Raw genomic sequence first — 6,175 nt, forward strand, 5'->3', positions numbered from 1 at the left:
TGATAGGGCATCTCTTGGGTATATTCCCAAGGTCCAAATCAGGAGCAGAAGGAGAGAGAGCACGAGCAAGGAACTCAGGACCACGAGGGGTACACCCACACACTGAGACAATGGGGATGTTCTATCGGGAACTCACCAAGGCCAGCAGGACTGGGTCTGAAAAAGCCTGGGACAAAACCAGACTTGCTGAACATAGAGGACAATGAGGACTACTGAGAACTCAAGAACAATGGCACTGGGTTTTGGTCCTACTGCACGTACTGGCTTTGTGGGAGCCTAGGCTGTTTGGATGCTCACCTTACTAGACCTGGAAGGAGGTTGGAGGTCCTTGGACTTCCCACAGGGCAGGAAACCCTGACTGCTCTTCGGGCTGATGAGGGAGGGGGAGTTAACTGGGGGAGGGGGAGGGAAATGGGAGGTGGCGGCAGGGAGGAGGCAGAAATCTTTAATAAATAAATAAATTAATTAATTAAAAAATGTTCTTGTTAAGATGTCCCAGGAGCTTCACCTTGACTGGGTAAAAACTGAGTAAAACTTTTCCCGTGGCCCTTCTTAGGCTTAGGGCGCTCCCCCAAAGCCCCCTTTCCATCTCACCCTTTGAACTCATGTATGGGTGGATGGTTTTAACCCCTGGTCTCTCACCTAAAAGCACTCCCCTTCCTAATCACCTGCCTAGCCTGCTGTTATCACATCTTCACTCCTTATTATGGGATTTTACTGGCTACTCATTACCTCAACCATGTACCAATCCATGCCCACTGCCAATTAAAATAGGAGATCAGGTACTATTCTCTCCCCCAAACCAATGCCCCTCACCTCTTTCCCCTAAATGACAGGGCTCCTTTAAAGTAATCCTTGTAACTCCCACAGCTGCCAAGCTTGAGGGATTCTCTCATTGGATCCACCTGTCTCACTTTAAACTTTTTACTCTTCCAGATCAAGATAACTCCTCGTATATGATCAAACAGGACCCTGGACCCTGCTCCCTTAAGTTCCAGAGGACACCAAGATCAACCACTTTTTCTCCAGTTCCAGAAGAATAAAATTTCCTCACTTCACTCAACCCTCTTGTGCCAAAACTCAATATACTCTGTTCCTTTTTCTCCTATTTGCTTTACCAACTTCTCTATATCTCCAGTGTCATACTTAAATTTCCAGTTAACCACTCAGCTGTTATTACAGGGACCACCATTAAACATAGAGTCCATGGTACAAGGATTGCCAAAAGCCCAAGTGGTAAGAAACAATAACGAGTTTGGGGACATTCACAGTCCCAGCCAGACTCCAAAACCTCACAAAACAGATTTAAACATAACAGGTTTATCACTAACTACAGCAGTGTCTCCTGGATGTTAAGGTAATACCATGATGCCAAAGGAAAACAAACACCTTAAGATTTGCTTCAGGTATAACATTGAGGGGTCTAATATTTCCCCTTTCTAATAATTCCCCCTTCTTTTTTTCCTTGTCTCCACCATCTTCTATTTCAACACTATATCATTGTAATCATAATCTTTTATTATGTCTAAAATTTATTTCTTTTCAAACATTTTTTATAAGTCCCAGGGAGCCAATTGGACCTATCTAAATGGATCAGACTTGCCCAGAATAAGTATCATTTAAATCTTCCCTTATCATTCCTGGTTTCGGGAACCCCTGGGAAATTCTTTCCTCCACACCCCCAAACTCTTCCTCTATCTTCCATCTTGGGACTCTCCTCTTTTAATCACCAGGATCTAAAATTTCTTCCAGAAATAATTTCCTGCATTTCCAGCATCTTCTAAGGTTCAAGCTGCCAGCCAGCCAGTTCCACAGAGCCCAGAAATAACACAAAAGTAATCAGCCACCCCATAACGTGGTCCAGCATCTCAATTCTCTGATGCCCGCAAAATCAGCAGCAAACAGTCATGAGAGACCTTATGATACCCCATTCCTACCCATTAAAGACCCCCCAAATTCCCCAAATTTTTGCCACATTCCCACCCATTAAAGACCCCAAGCTCCCCAATTTTTTATAACAAACAAAAGAGTGGAATGTTATGATTCAGTCACAATATGTCTGACACTTCCAGGTTCCAGGGCCATGTATGTGTAGACAAGCCCTCAGACATGACCTACGTGTGGCATGGTTGTATCACCTACATCTGATGCAGCTGCATGAGCCCTTGCACACATGTGTGAGTTCTGTCATCTGTGTAAGACATAACCATGTCATCCCCCCGTGCGCATGCGCTAGGCAGCCCTTAAAAGCTGGACATGCTATCTTCAGTTCTCTCTCTCTCTCTCTCTCTCTCTCTCTGCACACCGACCTCACCAGGCCTCTACACACCCCCAATAAATTCCTACGTGGGTTTGTTGCGAGTTCTGTGTTTCCTTCTCACTCATGTCAGCTAATTTAAAAAATAATAAAATGGAGAAACATATAGGATAGTATTGGGAGGGAATTCCAGTGAGTACTGAAATTCACCCACGTTTAATTTACAATTGCTTTAAATACCCCTGGCCCCAAAAGGTAGGAATAAGATGAAAAACTGCATTAACATGATGCAAGGAAATGAACATACCAATGGAAGGTTGTGGGCTACATCCATAGTTAAACATTCTGTTGCTAGAAAAAAAACAAGTCACGCTCAAACCTTAGACCAAAACATTCGGTAGGCAAACCACTCCCTGGGTGTAATCCAATGTTATCTTCATAAAGGAACTGGACCCTTAATGGATCCTCATACTTTTGTTTGAGGTAGAAGCATATCTACATCTCTATTCCCAAAATACAAGATCTGGCTATTAGCCACACCTGTTGACAATAACCTTGAAAGAGAAAAACTCTGAGCTAAATCTAGGTGGGACCTTTGTTTGAGGTAGAAACACAATAACCTTGAAGAAGCTAGAGGTAAGTTCCAGCTCTCTGACTTTTGGTGGAAATAGGCTCACATCTTTGGGCTCCCGCAAGGGAGGAACTTTTGAACAAGGGAGGAACTTTTGAATTGTTGCTAGAGAAAAGAAACTGTACTCGGTTATGTAAGAAAAGAAAGAAACAAGCAAAAAACCCGTCTGAAACAGTAAGTATTAACAAAGTGAAAGAGAAGAGAAAGGATGAGATACAGGTTCTAGTTTGAAAAGGACAGAATTGTTGAGAACAGTGACAAGGAGGCAATTCTGAGGAAACAGAAAAGGGCCCCAAGTTCTGGCAAGGACTGCATTTCTCGCTCACAGTGCTTTTCTATCTTTCTTATCTTTGCACAGGGGCTTGTCCTGTCCCTGCTCACTCCTGCTGGTAGATATTCTTTGACCCTCAAACAAAAGTATGAGGATCCATTAAGGGTCCCCCAAACACCAGCTGCCACCTTATATCTTGATCTCATCTTCTGCTTACATTCTCTTTGCCTTCTTATTCCATATTTGTAATTGATAGTATTGATTAATGACTATCGATTTTTGACTCTTTCTTGTCAATCTTCTTAAACTACTGGTTGAGACTCCTAATGGAGCTGCCAAGAATTTACAACAGAGAGAGGTTTCTGCACATGCCACAACCCAAATTCAATTTAATTAATTCAAATTAAATTAAATTCAAAATTAATTTAAAAATATGGCATTGGGTTTTATTGCGACAATATTTGATCTTAAAAATTGCTGGTTGACTTTCAGACTTGAATTTCACACACACACACACACACACACACACACACACACACACACAATGTATAAATAGAATTGGCTTGGGATTAGGATAGAATTTCCAACAGTTTCTAAGTTGTCCTAAGTAAAATTTTGCCATTTTGTATTATGTACTAATGTGAAGTGACATCATAAACTTTGACAACCATAAAATCAAAATGTCTATCAACTCCAAATAATGTTAAAGGTGATTTCCATCATGAAGTATTGAATACTCAATCAAGATTATATTTTTTGTTAAAAATTTTTATTACATTTATTTATTTGTTGGAGGAGTGACAAGTGTGTCACAGCATATGTGTGCAGGTCCGAGGACAAACTTTTGGGCTTGGTTTACTCCTTCCACCATGAGGGGCCTGAGAATTGAATTTGACTTTTCATTCTTGTTACCAAGCACCTTTACCCATTCATTGATCAAGTCTAGGACCAAATTCTCGTGTGAAAATAAAACAACACATCCAGCTCAGTAGTATACACATTTGACTTTGTGTATGTCAAAGATCAGTTTTAAAATAAAATTTGAAATGATTTCTTATATGTAAATGTTTGATTTGAGTACCTATTTTTATAAACTTACATATCTAGAATTATGTGAAAAATTTTTGGCTGGAAAGGGTAGATGAGTAGAACATGCTTGAGATGTTCTACCCTAGCATGTTGGGCTGGGCATAGACAGAAGTAGGATGAGGTAAGTGTGGAGACTATATATCCAGTAACGCAAGGGTGGAACAGTCACTCTTTATGCATGCTCAAATAGATATAATTTAAACATCCATTTCATAGCTGTCTATTGTCTTCATGACAATGGCTCCCTAAGGTATAGCTGGAAAAAGCATAGGCCAACTTCTTTTTCAGAGAGAGATTTTAAAAACAAGGTTACTGTTCTGAATTGTGCCATCACGTGAAGTGGTGTTTTTCTCAGGTTCAATACAACTCCCAAAATTAACTTCAAATCTCAATTACTGTCCCCCCTCATCTCCAGCATCAGAGGATGCGACGAGACAGAAACTTGGTTTGAAAATACAGAACTGCAATTAAAGCATCTATGGAGATCATCAAAGGAGGCTTTAATAACCCTAGCAGACTCTCTTTTTGCAAACACCGTGGACATAGGGGATTTAGACTCCGTTCAAGCACCTTTCCAATTATAATTAGAATCGAACAAAAGCACTAGTCAATAGATTTGTTTTTCTTCCTTGGGGATCTAAGAAGTCCACAACAGGAATTATTTTTTTGGGAAAGGAGTCCAAGGAATTTATCTACGGAAAAAAATTAATCATAGCTATTATGATGATTTGATCTTAGGGGTAAAGAGAGTCTTTGAAATAAGCTGCTTACTCAACCGACCCAAGTCCAGACGTCCTTTGTTTCAGCCCCCTCCAGGGATGTTTTGATGTGATTTATGCTACTTTCTTGTGTTTGTTACTTCGTGACTCAGTGCCAATGACCAGGGAGCTGAATTTGTTCCCTCTTTTCTTTCTCACACTCTGGATTGATTCATACAAATAGAGGCAGCATGCGAAAGAGGTTTCATTAATTTCAGACAGGTCACGGATTGGAGAAACTGATAGAGTGCTAATTGAAAATACCAGGTTGCAGGCTGTCTCCTTCTTCATTCCCCAGCCTGAAAGCTTGCAGGGTGTCTCTCTTTCAAAAGATCATGTGCGTCTGGTTTGTGCTCTTTTCCAAATTGGCTTTGGATTACTGCGTGGCTGAAACACCATACTGAAGTTTGTCTCAAGCCAAATTATCGTAAGACTTTTGATTGTGTGAATGTGCGGAAGTTTCATTTCTCTGCAGTCTCACGCAGGTGACCCAGGTTGAAACTTCCAAGGGTAATAGAGCTAATAGAATGTCGTGGTCTATCTCACAATCCCCTTGTAAAGCTTCATAAGGAAAATGTCTCAGATTCTCCCCTTTGTAGAACTATGTGCTATATTTCTCAAATATAAGGTTTCATAATACAGTAATTCTTGACCGAGTGGCTGTCATATCCCTAGGGATAGGTCCTAGTAAGCCATACTGAAAATATAAGATCATATGTGGTGACTTTAAATTTATTTATTTTATGTTTGTTTTTTGTGTGTGTGCGTGTGTGTGTGTGTGCGTGCGTGCGTGTGTGCTTGTGTGTGTGTGTGTGTGTGCACTCCCATGTCTCTCTCATCATACATGTGCGAAGGTCAGAAGCTTACTCTTTGGAGTCTTCTTTTTTTCACCATGGGTTCTGGGGATTGAATTCAGGTTATCAAGATACTCCACAAGTCTTTCACTTGCTAAGCCTCCTCGCTGGTCCGCGTATGGTGATGACTTAAAAGATGTATATATAGGACTATGATTGTGATTTTTTTTTAAAAAAGTCTTACTTCTGTTTATCTCTACAGATGGATAAATCTTTATCTGTGGATATATTTCACGTGTTTCTGAAAGTGAAAGTTTTTGATAAAGCTCTGATACTATATCAACTGTAAAATATACAATAACTATCAAGCTTACC

This window comes from Microtus pennsylvanicus, chromosome 7 (genome assembly GCF_037038515.1).
Source record: "Microtus pennsylvanicus isolate mMicPen1 chromosome 7, mMicPen1.hap1, whole genome shotgun sequence".
In the NCBI taxonomy this organism is placed as follows: Eukaryota; Metazoa; Chordata; class Mammalia; order Rodentia; family Cricetidae; genus Microtus; species Microtus pennsylvanicus.